We start from the raw sequence: 19,590 nt of genomic DNA, 5'->3' as shown, positions 1-19,590 counted from the left end.
AAACAAGCCAAATGAACAAAAAGCATTGAATTCAATTCTTTCTGATTTTAGAAACTGCATTAAAGAAGGGGTGCACCGGTCCTGGAGATACTGCAATACCAGGTCAATGCGTGGAGTGGACAGAGCAAGCTCTTTTTCCATCTCCCTGTTCTAAAAATCCATTTAATATATGGTCCCCAGATAGGGGACGTATCAGATATTAAACTGATAAGAACAGATACTACACTTGATCTTAGCCAAAAGGCCGAGAAGCGATAACCAGAATTGGTTTCCGACTACGGTGCCACCCAAGGATTCTGAAAAGTCCATTTGTGGAGATGGCCACCTGGACTCCCGTTAAGAAGACATGCTGTCAACCTCTAGATCCCTCACATGCCTGCACTTTTCGGCTTGCTGCTGCTGCAATCCACGCGTTTTAGATCTGCATAACTCCACCTCTTTTAGCACAGTACCCTCAACCCCCGGCTGTTCCCACCCGCCTCAACACCGTTGGAAGGGAGGAGAACCAATTAAGGCGGGGGGGGGGTGGAACGAGCAGCTGTCTACCCTTAGCAGGAGGGTTGCTGATTAATTACCTCTCCTGCTGCTGCTGCTGCTGCTGGCTGTCCAGCAGCAGACTGAAGGTGGCTGCTGCTGTGCGCAGGTATATAAAGGCTCAGAGCCTATTATGACACGCGCAGCCAGCGTTCCATTGCCACATTCCGTCTACTGCAGGCGGGATACCTGGATGGCTGAATGTCACTGAGAAGCTCACAGAGACCGCCATAAGCAACAGTTTAAAAGAATGCCACAGACTAATCAACCAAACTTTTTGGGTTGGTTTCTCTTTTATAGTCTGCAGGCATTAAATGAAAGAAGTCAGTGTTCCAGCAGAGGGAGACAACGTTTCAGAAAAGGCATTGTAGCAAACCAAAAAAGAAATTTTAAGCGCAGCAGAGTAACCAGCTCACATACCTGTTAGCTCAGGTGAGTTTAAAAGGCTGCTGTTGATAACAAGGGCATTTGCTAAATAGATGGTGTGTGTGCAACAATATACTGAAAGGTCAATTATATTGTGCAGCTTATCTCACCACCTGTAGTTATTTAGGTGAAAGCTCCAAAATGCTTGCCTAATATGTCTGTTTATCCAAAAGGAAGTATAGAGGGAGAGCTAGATAGATAGCATTGCATTACATTACATGGCAATGCAATGCACAGTTGCTGAAGTTGAACCAAAATGAGCTTGTCATCTGGCTTCTGCAACTTTTAACATGAAAAATCCAATGAGGAGAAGAAAAGCAAAGCCAAAGAGTCCATCCCAAAATCCGACAAACAAGCCAAATGAACAAAAAGCATTGAATTCAATTCTTTCTGATTTTAGAAACTGCATTAAAGAAGGGGTGCACCGGTCCTGGAGATACTGCAATACCAGGTCAATGCGTGGAGTGGACAGAGCAAGCTCTTTTTCCATCTCCCTGTTCTAAAAATCCATTTAATATATGGTCCCCAGATAGGGGACGTATCAGATATTAAACTGATAAGAACAGATACTACACTTGATCTTAGCCAAAAGGCCGAGAAGCGATAACCAGAATTGGTTTCCGACTACGGTGCCACCCAAGGATTCTGAAAAGTCCATTTGTGGAGATGGCCACCTGGACTCCCGTTAAGAAGACATGCTGTCAACCTCTAGATCCCTCACATGCCTGCACTTTTCGGCTTGCTGCTGCTGCAATCCACGCGTTTTAGATCTGCATAACTCCACCTCTTTTAGCACAGTACCCTCAACCCCCGGCTGTTCCCACCCGCCTCAACACCGTTGGAAGGGAGGAGAACCAATTAAGGCGGCGGGGGGGGGGGTGGAACGAGCAGCTGTCTACCCTTAGCAGGAGGGTTGCTGATTAATTACCTCTCCTGCTGCTGCTGCTGCTGGCTGTCCAGCAGCAGACTGAAGGTGGCTGCTGCTGTGCGCAGGTATATAAAGGCTCAGAGCCTATTATGACACGCGCAGCCAGCGTTCCATTGCCACATTCCGTCTACTGCAGGCGGGATACCTGGATGGCTGAATGTCACTGAGAAGCTCACAGAGACCGCCATAAGCAACAGTTTAAAAGAATGCCACAGACTAATCAACCAAACTTTTTGGGTTGGTTTCTCTTTTACAGTCTGCAGGCATTAAATGAAAGAAGTCAGTGTTCCAGCAGAGGGAGACAACGTTTCAGAAAAGGCATTGTAGCAAACCAAAAAAGAAATTTTAAGCGCAGCAGAGTAACCAGCTCACATACCTGTTAGCTCAGGTGAGTTTAAAAGGCTGCTGTTGATAACAAGGGCATTTGCTAAATAGATGGTGTGTGTGCAACAATATACTGAAAGGTCAATTATATTGTGCAGCTTATCTCACCACCTGTAGTTATTTAGGTGAAAGCTCCAAAATGCTTGCCTAATATGTCTGTTTATCCAAAAGGAAGTATAGAGGGAGAGCTAGATAGATAGCATTGCATTACATTACATGGCAATGCAATGCACAGTTGCTGAAGTTGAACCAAAATGAGCTTGTCATCTGGCTTCTGCAACTTTTAACATGAAAAATCCAATGAGGAGAAGAAAAGCAAAGCCAAAGAGTCCATCCCAAAATCCGACAAACAAGCCAAATTAACAAAAAGCATTGAATTCAATTCTTTCTGATTTTAGAAACTGCATTAAAGAAGGGGTGCACCGGTTCTGGAGATACTGCAATACCAGGTCAATGCGTGGAGTGGACAGAGCAAGCTCTTTTTCCATCTCCCTGTTCTAAAAATCCATTTAATATATGGTCCCCAGATAGGGGACGTATCAGATATTAAACTGATAAGAACAGATACTACACTTGATCTTAGCCAAAAGGCCGAGAAGCGATAACCAGAATTGGTTTCCGACTACGGTGCCACCCAAGGATTCTGAAAAGTCCATTTGTGGAGATGGCCACCTGGACTCCCGTTAAGAAGACATGCTGTCAACCTCTAGATCCCTCACATGCCTGCACTTTTCGGCTTGCTGCTGCTGCAATCCACGCGTTTTAGATCTGCATAACTCCACCTCTTTTAGCACAGTACCCTCAACCCCCGGCTGTTCCCACCCGCCTCAACACCGTTGGAAGGGAGGAGAACCAATTAAGGCGGGGGTGGGGTGTGGAACGAGCAGCTGTCTACCCTTAGCAGGAGGGTTGCTGATTAATTACCTCTCCTGCTGCTGCTGCTGCTGCTGGCTGTCCAGCAGCAGACTGAAGGTGGCTGCTGCTGTGCGCAGGTATATAAAGGCTCAGAGCCTATTATGACACGCGCAGCCAGCGTTCCATTGCCACATTCCGTCTACTGCAGGCGGGATACCTGGATGGCTGAATGTCACTGAGAAGCTCACAGAGACCGCCATAAGCAACAGTTTAAAAGAATGCCACAGACTAATCAACCAAACTTTTTGGGTTGGTTTCTCTTTTATAGTCTGCAGGCATTAAATGAAAGAAGTCAGTGTTCCAGCAGAGGGAGACAACGTTTCAGAAAAGGCATTGTAGCAAACCAAAAAAGAAATTTTAAGCGCAGCAGAGTAACCAGCTCACATACCTGTTAGCTCAGGTGAGTTTAAAAGGCTGCTGTTGATAACAAGGGCATTTGCTAAATAGATGGTGTGTGTGCAACAATATACTGAAAGGTCAATTATATTGTGCAGCTTATCTCACCACCTGTAGTTATTTAGGTGAAAGCTCCAAAATGCTTGCCTAATATGTCTGTTTATCCAAAAGGAAGTATAGAGGGAGAGCTAGATAGATAGCATTGCATTACATTACATGGCAATGCAATGCACAGTTGCTGAAGTTGAACCAAAATGAGCTTGTCATCTGGCTTCTGCAACTTTTAACATGAAAAATCCAATGAGGAGAAGAAAAGCAAAGCCAAAGAGTCCATCCCAAAATCCGACAAACAAGCCAAATGAACAAAAAGCATTGAATTCAATTCTTTCTGATTTTAGAAACTGCATTAAAGAAGGGGTGCACCGGTCCTGGAGATACTGCAATACCAGGTCAATGCGTGGAGTGGACAGAGCAAGCTCTTTTTCCATCTCCCTGTTCTAAAAATCCATTTAATATATGGTCCCCAGATATGGGGACGTATCAGATATTAAACTGATAAGAACAGATACTACACTTGATCTTAGCCAAAAGGCCGAGAAGCGATAACCAGAATTGGTTTCCGACTACGGTGCCACCCAAGGATTCTGAAAAGTCCATTTGTGGAGATGGCCACCTGGACTCCCGTTAAGAAGACATGCTGTCAACCTCTAGATCCCTCACATGCCTGCACTTTTCGGCTTGCTGCTGCTGCAATCCACGCGTTTTAGATCTGCATAACTCCACCTCTTTTAGCACAGTACCCTCAACCCCCGGCTGTTCCCACCCGCCTCAACACCGTTGGAAGGGAGGAGAACCAATTAAGGCGGGGGGGGGGGTGGAACGAGCAGCTGTCTACCCTTAGCAGGAGGGTTGCTGATTAATTACCTCTCCTGCTGCTGCTGCTGCTGCTGCTGCTGGCTGTCCAGCAGCAGACTGAAGGTGGCTGCTGCTGTGCGCAGGTATATAAAGGCTCAGAGCCTATTATGACACGCGCAGCCAGCGTTCCATTGCCACATTCCGTCTACTGCAGGCGGGATACCTGGATGGCTGAATGTCACTGAGAAGCTCACAGAGACCGCCATAAGCAACAGTTTAAAAGAATGCCACAGACTAATCAACCAAACTTTTTGGGTTGGTTTCTCTTTTATAGTCTGCAGGCATTAAATGAAAGAAGTCAGTGTTCCAGCAGAGGGAGACAACGTTTCAGAAAAGGCATTGTAGCAAACCAAAAAAGAAATTTTAAGCACAGCAGAGTAACCAGCTCACATACCTGTTAGCTCAGGTGAGTTTAAAAGGCTGCTGTTGATAACAAGGGCATTTGCTAAATAGATGGTGTGTGTGCAACAATATACTGAAAGGTCAATTATATTGTGCAGCTTATCTCACCACCTGTAGTTATTTAGGTGAAAGCTCCAAAATGCTTGCCTAATATGTCTGTTTATCCAAAAGGAAGTATAGAGGGAGAGCTAGATAGATAGCATTGCATTACATTACATGGCAATGCAATGCACAGTTGCTGAAGTTGAACCAAAATGAGCTTGTCATCTGGCTTCTGCAACTTTTAACATGAAAAATCCAATGAGGAGAAGAAAAGCAAAGCCAAAGAGTCCATCCCAAAATCCGACAAACAAGCCAAATGAACAAAAAGCATTGAATTCAATTCTTTCTGATTTTAGAAACTGCATTAAAGAAGGGGTGCACCGGTCCTGGAGATACTGCAATACCAGGTCAATGCGTGGAGTGGACAGAGCAAGCTCTTTTTCCATCTCCCTGTTCTAAAAATCCATTTAATATATGGTCCCCAGATAGGGGACGTATCAGATATTAAACTGATAAGAACAGATACTACACTTGATCTTAGCCAAAAGGCCGAGAAGCGATAACCAGAATTGGTTTCCGACTACGGTGCCACCCAAGGATTCTGAAAAGTCCATTTGTGGAGATGGCCACCTGGACTCCCGTTAAGAAGACATGCTGTCAACCTCTAGATCCCTCACATGCCTGCACTTTTCGGCTTGTTGCTGCTGCAATCCACGCGTTTTAGATCTGCATAACTCCACCTCTTTTAGCACAGTACCCTCAACCCCCAGCTGTTCCCACCCGCCTCAACACCGTTGGAAGGGAGGAGAACCAATTAAGGCGGGGGGGGGGGGGTGGAATGAGCAGCTGTCTACCCTTAGCAGGAGGGTTGCTGATTAATTACCTCTCCTGCTGCTGCTGCTGCTGCTGGCTGTCCAGCAGCAGACTGAAGGTGGCTGCTGCTGTGCGCAGGTATATAAAGGCTCAGAGCCTATTATGACACGCGCAGCCAGCGTTCCATTGCCACATTCCGTCTACTGCAGGCGGGATACCTGGATGGCTGAATGTCACTGAGAAGCTCACAGAGACCGCCATAAGCAACAGTTTAAAAGAATGCCACAGACTAATCAACCAAACTTTTTGGGTTGGTTTCTCTTTTATAGTCTGCAGGCATTAAATGAAAGAAGTCAGTGTTCCAGCAGAGGGAGACAACGTTTCAGAAAAGGCATTGTAGCAAACCAAAAAAGAAATTTTAAGCGCAGCAGAGTAACCAGCTCACATACCTGTTAGCTCAGGTGAGTTTAAAAGGCTGCTGTTGATAACAAGGGCATTTGCTAAATAGATGGTGTGTGTGCAACAATATACTGAAAGGTCAATTATATTGTGCAGCTTATCTCACCACCTGTAGTTATTTAGGTGAAAGCTCCAAAATGCTTGCCTAATATGTTTGTTTATCCAAAAGGAAGTATAGAGGGAGAGCTAGATAGATAGCATTGCATTACATTACATGGCAATGCAATGCACAGTTGCTGAAGTTGAACCAAAATGAGCTTGTCATCTGGCTTCTGCAACTTTTAACATGAAAAATCCAATGAGGAGAAGAAAAGCAAAGCCAAAGAGTCCATCCCAAAATCCGACAAACAAGCCAAATGAACAAAAAGCATTGAATTCAATTCTTTCTGATTTTAGAAACTGCATTAAAGAAGGGGTGCACCGGTCCTGGAGATACTGCAATACCAGGTCAATGCGTGGAGTGGACAGAGCAAGCTCTTTTTCCATCTCCCTGTTCTAAAAATCCATTTAATATATGGTCCCCAGATAGGGGACGTATCAGATATTAAACTGATAAGAACAGATACTACACTTGATCTTAGCCAAAAGGCCGAGAAGCGATAACCAGAATTGGTTTCCGACTACGGTGCCACCCAAGGATTCTGAAAAGTCCATTTGTGGAGATGGCCACCTGGACTCCCGTTAAGAAGACATGCTGTCAACCTCTAGATCCCTCACATGCCTGCACTTTTCGGCTTGCTGCTGCTGCAATCCACGCGTTTTAGATCTGCATAACTCCACCTCTTTTAGCACAGTACCCTCAACCCCCGGCTGTTCCCACCCGCCTCTCAACACCGTTGGAAGGGAGGAGAACCAATTAAGGCGGGGGGGGGGGTGGAACGAGCAGCTGTCTACCCTTAGCAGGAGGGTTGCTGATTAATTACCTCTCCTGCTGCTGCTGCTGCTGCTGGCTGTCCAGCAGCAGACTGAAGGTGGCTGCTGCTGTGCGCAGGTATATAAAGGCTCAGAGCCTATTATGACACGCGCAGCCAGCGTTCCATTGTCACATTCCGACTACTGCAGGCGGGATACCTGGATGGCTGAATGTCACTGAGAAGCTCACAGAGACCGTCATAAGCAACAGTTTAAAAGAATGCCACAGACTAATCAACCAAACTTTTTGGGTTGGTTTCTCTTTTATAGTCTGCAGGCATTAAATGAAAGAAGTCAGTGTTCCAGCAGAGGGAGACAACGTTTCAGAAAAGGCATTGTAGCAAACCAAAAAAGAAATTTTAAGCGCAGCAGAGTAACCAGCTCACATACCTGTTAGCTCAGGTGAGTTTAAAAGGCTGCTGTTGATAACAAGGGCATTTGCTAAATAGATGGTGTGTGTGCAACAATATACTGAAAGGTCAATTATATTGTGCAGCTTATCTCACCACCTGTTGTTATTTAGGTGAAAGCTCCAAAATGCTTGCCTAATATGTCTGTTTATCCAAAAGGAAGTATAGAGGGAGAGCTAGATAGATAGCATTGCATTACATTACATGGCAATGCAATGCACAGTTGCTGAAGTTGAACCAAAATGAGCTTGTCATCTGGCTTCTGCAACTTTTAACATGAAAAATCCAATGAGGAGAAGAAAAGCAAAGCCAAAGAGTCCATCCCAAAATCCGACAAACAAGCCAAATGAACAAAAAGCATTGAATTCAATTCTTTCTGATTTTAGAAACTGCATTAAAGAAGGGGTGCACCGGTCCTGGAGATACTGCAATACCAGGTCAATGCGTGGAGTGGACAGAGCAAGCTCTTTTTCCATCTCCCTGTTCTAAAAATCCATTTAATATATGGTCCCCAGATAGGGGACGTATCAGATATTAAACTGATAAGAACAGATACTACACTTGATCTTAGCCAAAAGGCCGAGAAGCGATAACCAGAATTGGTTTCCGACTACGGTGCCACCCAAGGATTCTGAAAAGTCCATTTGTGGAGATGGCCACCTGGACTCCCGTTAAGAAGACATGCTGTCAACCTCTAGATCCCTCACATGCCTGCACTTTTCGGCTTGCTGCTGCTGCAATCCACGCGTTTTAGATCTGCATAACTCCACCTCTTTTAGCACAGTACCCTCAACCCCCGGCTGTTCCCACCCGCCTCAACACCGTTGGAAGGGAGGAGAACCAATTAAGGCGGGGGGGGGGTGGAACGAGCAGCTGTCTACCCTTAGCAGGAGGGTTGCTGATTAATTACCTCTCCTGCTGCTGCTGCTGCTGCTGGCTGTCCAGCAGCAGACTGAAGGTGGCTGCTGCTGTGCGCAGGTATATAAAGGCTCAGAGCTTATTATGACACGCGCAGCCAGCGTTCCATTGCCACATTCCGTCTACTGCAGGCGGGATACCTGGATGGCTGAATGTCACTGAGAAGCTCACAGAGACCGCCATAAGCAACAGTTTAAAAGAATGCCACAGACTAATCAACCAAACTTTTTGGGTTGGTTTCTCTTTTATAGTCTGCAGGCATTAAATGAAAGAAGTCAGTGTTCCAGCAGAGGGAGACAACGTTTCAGAAAAGGCATTGTAGCAAACCAAAAAAGAAATTTTAAGCGCAGCAGAGTAACCAGCTCACATACCTGTTAGCTCAGGTGAGTTTAAAAGGCTGCTGTTGATAACAAGGGCATTTGCTAAATAGATGGTGTGTGTGCAACAATATACTGAAAGGTCAATTATATTGTGCAGCTTATCTCACCACCTGTAGTTATTTAGGTGAAAGCTCCAAAATGCTTGCCTAATATGTCTGTTTATCCAAAAGGAAGTATAGAGGGAGAGCTAGATAGATAGCATTGCATTACATTACATGGCAATGCAATGCACAGTTGCTGAAGTTGAACCAAAATGAGCTTGTCATCTGGCTTCTGCAACTTTTAACATGAAAAATCCAATGAGGAGAAGAAAAGCAAAGCCAAAGAGTCCATCCCAAAATCCGACAAACAAGCCAAATGAACAAAAAGCATTGAATTCAATTCTTTCTGATTTTAGAAACTGCATTAAAGAAGGGGTGCACCGGTCCTGGAGATACTGCAATACCAGGTCAATGCGTGGAGTGGACAGAGCAAGCTCTTTTTCCATCTCCCTGTTCTAAAAATCCATTTAATATATGGTCCCCAGATAGGGGACGTATCAGATATTAAACTGATAAGAACAGATACTACACTTGATCTTAGCCAAAAGGCCGAGAAGCGATAACCAGAATTGGTTTCCGACTACGGTGCCACCCAAGGATTCTGAAAAGTCCATTTGTGGAGATGGCCACCTGGACTCCCGTTAAGAAGACATGCTGTCAACCTCTAGATCCCTCACATGCCTGCACTTTTCGGCTTGCTGCTGCTGCAATCCACGTGTTTTAGATCTGCATAACTCCACCTCTTTTAGCACAGTACCCTCAACCCCCGGCTGTTCCCACCCGCCTCAACACCGTTGGAAGGGAGGAGAACCAATTAAGGCGGGGGGGGGGTGGAACGAGCAGCTGTCTACCCTTAGCAGGAGGGTTGCTGATTAATTACCTCTCCTGCTGCTGCTGCTGCTGGCTGTCCAGCAGCAGACTGAAGGTGGCTGCTGCTGTGCGCAGGTATATAAAGGCTCAGAGCCTATTATGACACGCGCAGCCAGCGTTCCATTGCCACATTCCGTCTACTGCAGGCGGGATACCTGGATGGCTGAATGTCACTGAGAAGCTCACAGAGACCGCCATAAGCAACAGTTTAAAAGAATGCCACAGACTAATCAACCAAACTTTTTGGGTTGGTTTCTCTTTTATAGTCTGCAGGCATTAAATGAAAGAAGTCAGTGTTCCAGCAGAGGGAGACAACGTTTCAGAAAAGGCATTGTAGCAAACCAAAAAAGAAATTTTAAGCGCAGCAGAGTAACCAGCTCACATACCTGTTAGCTCAGGTGAGTTTAAAAGGCTGCTGTTGATAACAAGGGCATTTGCTAAATAGATGGTGTGTGTGCAACAATATACTGAAAGGTCAATTATATTGTGCAGCTTATCTCACCACCTGTAGTTATTTAGGTGAAAGCTCCAAAATGCTTGCCTAATATGTCTGTTTATCCAAAAGGAAGTATAGAGGGAGAGCTAGATAGATAGCATTGCATTACATTACATGGCAATGCAATGCACAGTTGCTGAAGTTGAACCAAAATGAGCTTGTCATCTGGCTTCTGCAACTTTTAACATGAAAAATCCAATGAGGAGAAGAAAAGCAAAGCCAAAGAGTCCATCCCAAAATCCGACAAACAAGCCAAATGAACAAAAAGCATTGAATTCAATTCTTTCTGATTTTAGAAACTGCATTAAAGAAGGGGTGCACCGGTCCTGGAGATACTGCAATACCAGGTCAATGCGTGGAGTGGACAGAGCAAGCTCTTTTTCCATCTCCCTGTTCTAAAAATCCATTTAATATATGGTCCCCAGATAGGGGACGTATCAGATATTAAACTGATAAGAACAGATACTACACTTGATCTTAGCCAAAAGGCCGAGAAGCGATAACCAGAATTGGTTTCCGACTACGGTGCCACCCAAGGATTCTGAAAAGTCCATTTGTGGAGATGGCCACCTGGACTCCCGTTAAGAAGACATGCTGTCAACCTCTAGATCCCTCACATGCCTGCACTTTTCGGCTTGCTGCTGCTGCAATCCACGCGTTTTAGATCTGCATAACTCCACCTCTTTTAGCACAGTACCCTCAACCCCCGGCTGTTCCCACCCGCCTCAACACCGTTGGAAGGTAGGAGAACCAATTAAGGCGGGGGGGGGGGGTGGAACGAGCAGCTGTCTACCCTTAGCAGGAGGGTTGCTGATTAATTACCTCTCCTGCTGCTGCTGCTGGCTGTCCAGCAGCAGACTGAAGGTGGCTGCTGCTGTGCGCAGGTATATAAAGGCTCAGAGCCTATTATGACACGCGCAGCCAGCGTTCCATTGCCACATTCCGTCTACTGCAGGCGGGATACCTGGATGGCTGAATGTCACTGAGAAGCTCACAGAGACCGCCATAAGCAACAGTTTAAAAGAATGCCACAGACTAATCAACCAAACTTTTTGGGTTGGTTTCTCTTTTATAGTCTGCAGGCATTAAATGAAAGAAGTCAGTGTTCCAGCAGAGGGAGACAACGTTTCAGAAAAGGCATTGTAGCAAACCAAAAAAGAAATTTTAAGCGCAGCAGAGTAACCAGCTCACATACCTGTTAGCTCAGGTGAGTTTAAAAGGCTGCTGTTGATAACAAGGGCATTTGCTAAATAGATGGTGTGTGTGCAACAATATACTGAAAGGTCAATTATATTGTGCAGCTTATCTCACCACCTGTAGTTATTTAGGTGAAAGCTCCAAAATGCTTGCCTAATATGTCTGTTTATCCAAAAGGAAGTATAGAGGGAGAGCTAGATAGATAGCATTGCATTACATTACATGGCAATGCAATGCACAGTTGCTGAAGTTGAACCAAAATGAGCTTGTCATCTGGCTTCTGCAACTTTTAACATGAAAAATCCAATGAGGAGAAGAAAAGCAAAGCCAAAGAGTCCATCCCAAAATCCGACAAACAAGCCAAATGAACAAAAAGCATTGAATTCAATTCTTTCTGATTTTAGAAACTGCATTAAAGAAGGGGTGCACCGGTCCTGGAGATACTGCAATACCAGGTCAATGCGTGGAGTGGACAGAGCAAGCTCTTTTTCCATCTCCCTGTTCTAAAAATCCATTTAATATATGGTCCCCAGATAGGGGACGTATCAGATATTAAACTGATAAGAACAGATACTACACTTGATCTTAGCCAAAAGGCCGAGAAGCGATAACCAGAATTGGTTTCCGACTACGGTGCCACCCAAGGATTCTGAAAAGTCCATTTGTGGAGATGGCCACCTGGACTCCCGTTAAGAAGACATGCTGTCAACCTCTAGATCCCTCACATGCCTGCACTTTTCGGCTTGCTGCTGCTGCAATCCACGCGTTTTAGATCTGCATAACTCCACCTCTTTTAGCACAGTACCCTCAACCCCCGGCTGTTCCCACCCGCCTCAACACCGTTGGAAGGGAGGAGAACCAATTAAGGCGGGGGGGGGGGGGGTGGAACGAGCAGCTGTCTACCCTTAGCAGGAGGGTTGCTGATTAATTACCTCTCCTGCTGCTGCTGCTGCTGCTGGCTGTCCAGCAGCAGACTGAAGGTGGCTGCTGCTGTGCGCAGGTATATAAAGGCTCAGAGCCTATTATGACACGCGCAGCCAGCGTTCCATTGCCACATTCCGTCTACTGCAGGCGGGATACCTGGATGGTTGAATGTCACTGAGAAGCTCACAGAGACCGCCATAAGCAACAGTTTAAAAGAATGCCACAGACTAATCAACCAAACTTTTTGGGTTGGTTTCTCTTTTATAGTCTGCAGGCATTAAATGAAAGAAGTCAGTGTTCCAGCAGAGGGAGACAACGTTTCAGAAAAGGCATTGTAGCAAACCAAAAAAGAAATTTTAAGCGCAGCAGAGTAACCAGCTCACATACCTGTTAGCTCAGGTGAGTTTAAAAGGCTGCTGTTGATAACAAGGGCATTTGCTAAATAGATGGTGTGTGTGCAACAATATACTGAAAGGTCAATTATATTGTGCAGCTTATCTCACCACCTGTAGTTATTTAGGTGAAAGCTCCAAAATGCTTGCCTAATATGTCTGTTTATCCAAAAGGAAGTATAGAGGGAGAGCTAGACAGATAGCATTGCATTACATTACATGGCAATGCAATGCACAGTTGCTGAAGTTGAACCAAAATGAGCTTGTCATCTGGCTTCTGCAACTTTTAACATGAAAAATCCAATGAGGAGAAGAAAAGCAAAGCCAAAGAGTCCATCCCAAAATCCGACAAACAAGCCAAATGAACAAAAAGCATTGAATTCAATTCTTTCTGATTTTAGAAACTGCATTAAAGAAGGGGTGCACCGGTCCTGGAGATACTGCAATACCAGGTCAATGCGTGGAGTGGACAGAGCAAGCTCTTTTTCCATCTCCCTGTTCTAAAAATCCATTTAATATATGGTCCCCAGATAGGGGACGTATCAGATATTAAACTGATAAGAACAGATACTACACTTGATCTTAGCCAAAAGGCCGAGAAGCGATAACCAGAATTGGTTTCCGACTACGGTGCCACCCAAGGATTCTGAAAAGTCCATTTGTGGAGATGGCCACCTGGACTCCCGTTAAGAAGACATGCTGTCAACCTCTAGATCCCTCACATGCCTGCACTTTTCGGCTTGCTGCTGCTGCAATCCACGCGTTTTAGATCTGCATAACTCCACCTCTTTTAGCACAGTACCCTCAACCCCCGGCTGTTCCCACCCGCCTCAACACCGTTGGAAGGGAGGAGAACCAATTAAGGCGGGGGGGGGGGGGTGGAACGAGCAGCTGTCTACCCTTAGCAGGAGGGTTGCTGATTAATTACCTCTCCTGCTGCTGCTGCTGCTGCTGGCTGTCCAGCAGCAGACTGAAGGTGGCTGCTGCTGTGCGCAGGTATATAAAGGCTCAGAGCCTATTATGACACGCGCAGCCAGCGTTCCATTGCCACATTCCGTCTACTGCAGGCGGGATACCTGGATGGCTGAATGTCACTGAGAAGCTCACAGAGACCGCCATAAGCAACAGTTTAAAAGAATGCCACAGACTAATCAACCAAACTTTTTGGGTTGGTTTCTCTTTTATAGTCTGCAGGCATTAAATGAAAGAAGTCAGTGTTCCAGCAGAGGGAGACAACGTTTCAGAAAAGGCATTGTAGCAAACCAAAAAAGAAATTTTAAGCGCAGCAGAGTAACCAGCTCACATACCTGTTAGCTCAGGTGAGTTTAAAAGGCTGCTGTTGATAACAAGGGCATTTGCTAAATAGATGGTGTGTGTGCAACAATATACTGAAAGGTCAATTATATTGTGCAGCTTATCTCACCACCTGTAGTTATTTAGGTGAAAGCTCCAAAATGCTTGCCTAATATGTCTGTTTATCCAAAAGGAAGTATAGAGGGAGAGCTAGATAGATAGCATTGCATTACATTACATGGCAATGCAATGCACAGTTGCTGAAGTTGAACCAAAATGAGCTTGTCATCTGGCTTCTGCAACTTTTAACATGAAAAATCCAATGAGGAGAAGAAAAGCAAAGCCAAAGAGTCCATCCCAAAATCCGACAAACAAGCCAAATGAACAAAAAGCATTGAATTCAATTCTTTCTGATTTTAGAAACTGCATTAAAGAAGGGGTGCACCGGTCCTGGAGATACTGCAATACCAGGTCAATGCGTGGAGTGTACAGAGCAAGCTCTTTTTCCATCTCCCTGTTCTAAAAATCCATTTAATATATGGTCCCCAGATAGGGGACGTATCAGATATTAAACTGATAAGAACAGATACTACACTTGATCTTAGCCAAAAGGCCGAGAAGCGATAACCAGAATTGGTTTCCGACTACGGTGCCACCCAAGGATTCTGAAAAGTCCATTTGTGGAGATGGCCACCTGGACTCCCGTTAAGAAGACATGCTGTCAACCTCTAGATCCCTCACATGCCTGCACTTTTCGGCTTGCTGCTGCTGCAATCCACGCGTTTTAGATCTGCATAACTCCACCTCTTTTAGCACAGTACCCTCAACCCCCGGCTGTTCCCACCCGCCTCAACACCGTTGGAAGGGAGGAGAACCAATTAAGGCGGGGGGGGGGTGGAACGAGCAGCTGTCTACCCTTAGCAGAAGGGTTGCTGATTAATTACCTCTCCTGCTGCTGCTGCTGGCTGTCCAGCAGCAGACTGAAGGTGGCTGCTGCTGTGCGCAGGTATATAAAGGCTCAGAGCCTATTATGACACGCGCAGCCAGCGTTCCATTGCCACATTCCGTCTGCTGCAGGCGGGATACCTGGATGGCTGAATGTCACTGAGAAGCTCACAGAGACCGCCATAAGCAACAGTTTAAAAGAATGCCACAGACTAATCAACCAAACTTTTTGGGTTGGTTTCTCTTTTATAGTCTGCAGGCATTAAATGAAAGAAGTCAGTGTTCCAGCAGAGGGAGACAACGTTTCAGAAAAGGCATTGTAGCAAATCAAAAAAAAGAAATTTTAAGCGCAGCAGAGTAACCAGCTCACATACCTGTTAGCTCAGGTGAGTTTAAAAGGCTGCTGTTGATAACAAGGGCATTTGCTAAATAGATGGTGTGTGTGCAACAATATACTGAAAGGTCAATTATATTGTGCAGCTTATCTCACCACCTGTAGTTATTTAGGTGAAAGCTCCAAAATGCTTGCCTAATATGTCTGTTTATCCAAAAGGAAGTATAGAGGGAGAGCTAGATAGATAGCATTGCATTACATTACATGGCAATGCAATGCACAGTTGCTGAAGTTGAACCAAAATGAGCTTGTCATCTGGCTTCTGCAACTTTTAACATGAAAAATCCAATGAGGAGAAGAAAAGCAAAGCCAAAGAGTCCATCCCAAAATCCGACAAACAAGCCAAATGAACAAAAAGCATTGAATTCAATTCTTTCTGATTTTAGAAACTTCATTAAAGAAGGGGTGCACCGGTCCTGGAGATACTGCAATACCAGGTCAATGCGTGGAGTGGACAGAGCAAGCTCTTTTTCCATCTCCCTGTTCTAAAAATCCATTTAATATATGGTCCCCAGATAGGGGACGTATCAGATATTAAACTGATAAGAACAGATACTACACTTGATCTTAGCCAAAAGGCCGAGAAGCGATAACCAGAATTGGTTTCCGACTACGGTGCCACCCAAGGATTCTGAAAAGTCCATTTGTGGAGATGGCCACCTGGACTCCCGTTAAGAAGACATGCTGTCAACCTCTAGATCCCTCACATGCCTGCACTTTTCGGCTTGCTGCTGCTGCAATCCACGCGTTTTAGATCTGCATAACTCCACCTCTTTTAGCACAGTACCCTCAACCCCCGGCTGTTCCCACCCGCCTCAACACCGTTGGAAGGGAGGAGAACCAATTAAGGCGGGGGGGGGTGGAACGAGCAGCTGTCTACCCTTAGCAGGAGGGTTGCTGATTAATTACCTCTCCTGCTGCTGCTGCTGGCTGTCCAGCAGCAGACTGAAGGTGGCTGCTGCTGTGCGCAGGTATATAAAGGCTCAGAGCCTATTATGACACGCGCAGCCAGCGTTCCATTGCCACATTCCGTCTACTGCAGGCGGGATACCTGGATGGCTGAATGTCACTGAGAAGCTCACAGAGACCGCCATAAGCAACAGTTTAAAAGAATGCCACAGACTAATCAACCAAACTTTTTGGGTTGGTTTCTCTTTTATAGTCTGCAGGCATTAAATGAAAGAAGTCAGTGTTCCAGCAGAGGGAGACAACGTTTCAGAAAAGGCATTGTAGCAAACCAAAAAAGAAATTTTAAGCGCAGCAGAGTAACCAGCTCACATACCTGTTAGCTCAGGTGAGTTTAAAAGGCTGCTGTTGATAACAAGGGCATTTGCTAAATAGATGGTGTGTGTGCAACAATATACTGAAAGGTCAATTATATTGTGCAGCTTATCTCACCACCTGTAGTTATTTAGGTGAAAGCTCCAAAATGCTTGCCTAATATGTCTGTTTATCCAAAAGGAAGTATAGAGGGAGAGCTAGATAGATAGCATTGCATTACATTACATGGCAATGCAATGCACAGTTGCTGAAGTTGAACCAAAATGAGCTTGTCATCTGGCTTCTGCAACTTTTAACATGAAAAATCCAATGAGGAGAAGAAAAGCAAAGCCAAAGAGTCCATCCCAAAATCCGACAAACAAGCCAAATGAACAAAAAGCATTGAATTCAATTCTTTCTGATTTTAGAAACTGCATTAAAGAAGGGGTGCACCGGTCCTGGAGATACTGCAATACCAGGTCAATGCGTGGAGTGGACAGAGCAAGCTCTTTTTCCATCTCCCTGTTCTAAAAATCCATTTAATATATGGTCCCCAGATAGGGGACGTATCAGATATTAAACTGATAAGAACAGATTTTTTCTTTTTTAAAGCCCGAATTCGTGTACAAAACCCGAGTGCGCTTAAAAAAGTGACAAGTGCCACAAAAAAAGTGCACTAGGATGCTGGTCTTCTTGAAACCCTCTCCAAAATGAGAAGGGTCCCCCAAACCATTCCCCGTCCCTCCGAGCCAGAAGGCCACAGCGAGGAACAGGGACAAATAGCCACCTCCAGCCAGAGCCAGAGGCGACCCAATCTTACCCCCAATACCTGCCCGAGTTCTCACCCGAGCAAGGCACTGGGAGCCAAAGACTGTGCTCCCCTCCCGGAAGAGGGGAGCCAACAACGCTCTCCTCCCGAAAGAGGAGAGCCAGGGGGGTTCAGGGGGGAGCGGAACCTGATGGCCACACACTCCCCCCCTAGACCTGCCAAGAGAGGAACCCATAAGGGAACCGCATCCCGACAAAATCCTAGTAAGGACGTGGACACACGTGAAAAAGTGGACACACAGTGACAAAAAAAAAATTTAAATAAATAGTGAAGGTTTCACAGTATAATACTGCCCGGACCTTCGACCGGGAATTGAAAAATTTCCCATCCTAAGGCCAGAAGGCCCGGAATAAGGGTGTGTGTGAAGAAAGAAATATTGAAGTGCTAGTGCAAATGTGCCATAAACTCAAGTGGGGTTCCCAATCCCAGTGAGTTAAGGCACCCCAGGGTCACCACTCCTGGGGCACTTCACACTTCGGGCTTTCGATCTTCCCCGGCCCAATGGCGTCGATCCTGGGGGGCCATGCTTTCCACCAGATGACTATATTAGCCACCTGGCGTACTAACAAGCGCCTAAACCCCAGTGTGCATAATGTATCAATCTACTAGGGCGGCCAACATCCAAAACCGCCTTTTCAAAAGATACTACACTTGATCTTAGCCAAAAGGCCGAGAAGCGATAACCAGAATTGGTTTCCGACTACGGTGCCACCCAAGGATTCTGAAAAGTCCATTTGTGGAGATGGCCACCTGGACTCCCGTTAAGAAGACATGCTGTCAACCTCTAGATCCCTCACATGCCTGCACTTTTCGGCTTGTTGCTGCTGCAATCCACGCGTTTTAGATCTGCATAACTCCACCTCTTTTAGCACAGTACCCTCAACCCCCGGCTGTTCCCACCCGCCTCAACACCGTTGGAAGGGAGGAGAACCAATTAAGGCGGGGGGGGGGTGGAACGAGCAGCTGTTTACCCTTAGCAGGAGGGTTGCTGATTAATTACCTCTCCTGCTGCTGCTGCTGCTGCTGGCTGTCCAGCAGCAGACTGAAGGTGGCTGCTGCTGTGCGCAGGTATATAAAGGCTCAGAGCCTATTATGACACGCGCAGCCAGCGTTCCATTGCCACATTCCGTCTACTGCAGGCGGGATACCTGGATGGCTGAATGTCACTGAGAAGCTCACAGAGACCGCCATAAGCAACAGTTTAAAAGAATGCCACAGACTAATCAACCAAACTTTTTGGGTTGGTTTCTCTTTTATAGTCTGCAGGCATTAAATGAAAGAAGTCAGTGTTCCAGCAGAGGGAGACAACGTTTCAGAAAAGGCATTGTAGCAAACCAAAAAAGAAATTTTAAGCGCAGCAGAGTAACCAGCTCACATACCTGTTAGCTCAGGTGAGTTTAAAAGGCTGCTGTTGATAACAAGGGCATTTGCTAAATAGATGGTGTGTGTGCAACAATATACTGAAAGGTCAATTATATTGTGCAGCTTATCTCACCACCTGTAGTTATTTAGGTGAAAGCTCCAAAATGCTTGCCTAATATGTCTGTTTATCCAAAAGGAAGTATAGAGGGAGAGCTAGATAGATAGCATTGCATTACATTACATGGCAATGCAATGCACAGTTGCTGAAGTTGAACCAAAATGAGCTTGTCATCTGGCTTCTGCAACTTTTAACATGAAAAATCCAATGAGGAGAAGAAAAGCAAAGCCAAAGAGTCCATCCCAAAATCCGACAAACAAGCCAAATGAACAAAAAGCATTGAATTCAATTCTTTCTGATTTTAGAAACTGCATTAAAGAAGGGGTGCACCGGTCCTGGAGATACTGCAATACCAGGTCAATGCGTGGAGTGGACAGAGCAAGCTCTTTTTCCATCTCCCTGTTCTAAAAATCCATTTAATATATGGTCCCCAGATAGGGGACGTATCAGATATTAAACTGATAAGAACAGATTTTTTTTTTTTTTTTAGCCCGAATTCGTGTACAAAACCCGAGTGCGCTTAAAAAAGTGACAAGTGCCACAAAAAAAGTGCACTAGGATGCTGGTCTTCTTGAAACCCTCTCCAAAAGGAGAAGGGTCCCCCAAACCATTCCCCGTCCCTCCGAGCCAAAAGG

At 45.5% G+C, this 19,590-nt stretch overlaps 13 non-coding genes and 3 pseudogenes across 13 annotated transcripts; all 16 read right to left on the bottom strand.

Annotated features, from left to right (window-relative positions):
* Window positions 1-65: 65 nt before the first annotated feature.
* LOC141182336 (U2 spliceosomal RNA) lies at window positions 66-256 on the bottom strand. Its single transcript, XR_012257712.1, has one exon. It is a non-coding gene; the product is annotated as a U2 spliceosomal RNA (small nuclear RNA).
* A 1,118-nt stretch (window positions 257-1,374) lies between these two features.
* Window positions 1,375-1,565, bottom strand: LOC141182335 (U2 spliceosomal RNA). Its single transcript, XR_012257711.1, has one exon. It is a non-coding gene; the product is annotated as a U2 spliceosomal RNA (small nuclear RNA).
* A 1,119-nt stretch (window positions 1,566-2,684) lies between these two features.
* Window positions 2,685-2,875, bottom strand: LOC141181709 (U2 spliceosomal RNA). The gene has a single exon (XR_012257260.1). It is a non-coding gene; the product is annotated as a U2 spliceosomal RNA (small nuclear RNA).
* Window positions 2,876-3,995: 1,120 nt separating this feature from the next.
* LOC141181746 (U2 spliceosomal RNA) lies at window positions 3,996-4,187 on the bottom strand. Its single transcript, XR_012257294.1, has one exon. It is a non-coding gene; the product is annotated as a U2 spliceosomal RNA (small nuclear RNA).
* Window positions 4,188-5,312: 1,125 nt separating this feature from the next.
* On the bottom strand, window positions 5,313-5,503 carry LOC141182334 (U2 spliceosomal RNA). The gene has a single exon (XR_012257710.1). It is a non-coding gene; the product is annotated as a U2 spliceosomal RNA (small nuclear RNA).
* Window positions 5,504-6,624: 1,121 nt separating this feature from the next.
* On the bottom strand, window positions 6,625-6,815 carry LOC141182333 (U2 spliceosomal RNA). Its single transcript, XR_012257709.1, has one exon. It is a non-coding gene; the product is annotated as a U2 spliceosomal RNA (small nuclear RNA).
* Window positions 6,816-7,936: 1,121 nt separating this feature from the next.
* LOC141182331 (U2 spliceosomal RNA) lies at window positions 7,937-8,127 on the bottom strand. The gene has a single exon (XR_012257707.1). It is a non-coding gene; the product is annotated as a U2 spliceosomal RNA (small nuclear RNA).
* A 1,118-nt stretch (window positions 8,128-9,245) lies between these two features.
* Window positions 9,246-9,436, bottom strand: LOC141182330 (U2 spliceosomal RNA). Its single transcript, XR_012257706.1, has one exon. It is a non-coding gene; the product is annotated as a U2 spliceosomal RNA (small nuclear RNA).
* A 1,115-nt stretch (window positions 9,437-10,551) lies between these two features.
* LOC141182329 (U2 spliceosomal RNA) lies at window positions 10,552-10,742 on the bottom strand. The gene has a single exon (XR_012257705.1). It is a non-coding gene; the product is annotated as a U2 spliceosomal RNA (small nuclear RNA).
* A 1,114-nt stretch (window positions 10,743-11,856) lies between these two features.
* LOC141182328 (U2 spliceosomal RNA) lies at window positions 11,857-12,047 on the bottom strand. Its single transcript, XR_012257704.1, has one exon. It is a non-coding gene; the product is annotated as a U2 spliceosomal RNA (small nuclear RNA).
* A 1,122-nt stretch (window positions 12,048-13,169) lies between these two features.
* Window positions 13,170-13,360, bottom strand: LOC141182326 (U2 spliceosomal RNA). The gene has a single exon (XR_012257703.1). It is a non-coding gene; the product is annotated as a U2 spliceosomal RNA (small nuclear RNA).
* Window positions 13,361-14,481: 1,121 nt separating this feature from the next.
* LOC141181600 (U2 spliceosomal RNA) lies at window positions 14,482-14,672 on the bottom strand. Its single transcript, XR_012257161.1, has one exon. It is a non-coding gene; the product is annotated as a U2 spliceosomal RNA (small nuclear RNA).
* Window positions 14,673-15,786: 1,114 nt separating this feature from the next.
* Window positions 15,787-15,977, bottom strand: LOC141182325 (U2 spliceosomal RNA). The gene has a single exon (XR_012257702.1). It is a non-coding gene; the product is annotated as a U2 spliceosomal RNA (small nuclear RNA).
* A 1,111-nt stretch (window positions 15,978-17,088) lies between these two features.
* Window positions 17,089-17,269, bottom strand: LOC141182028 (U2 spliceosomal RNA; annotated as a pseudogene).
* Window positions 17,270-18,064: 795 nt separating this feature from the next.
* Window positions 18,065-18,156, bottom strand: LOC141182125 (U2 spliceosomal RNA; annotated as a pseudogene).
* Window positions 18,157-19,274: 1,118 nt separating this feature from the next.
* On the bottom strand, window positions 19,275-19,483 carry LOC141181955 (U2 spliceosomal RNA; annotated as a pseudogene).
* Between the last annotated feature and the right edge of the window lie 107 nt (window positions 19,484-19,590).

The sequence above is a fragment of the Phyllobates terribilis genome, unplaced genomic scaffold (genome assembly GCF_046119375.1).
Source record: "Phyllobates terribilis strain yellow unplaced genomic scaffold, ASM4611937v1 Scaffold_34__1_contigs__length_13252353, whole genome shotgun sequence".
NCBI classification, from domain to species: domain Eukaryota; kingdom Metazoa; phylum Chordata; class Amphibia; order Anura; family Dendrobatidae; genus Phyllobates; species Phyllobates terribilis.
This window is presented reverse-complemented; position numbering and strand designations above follow the sequence as displayed.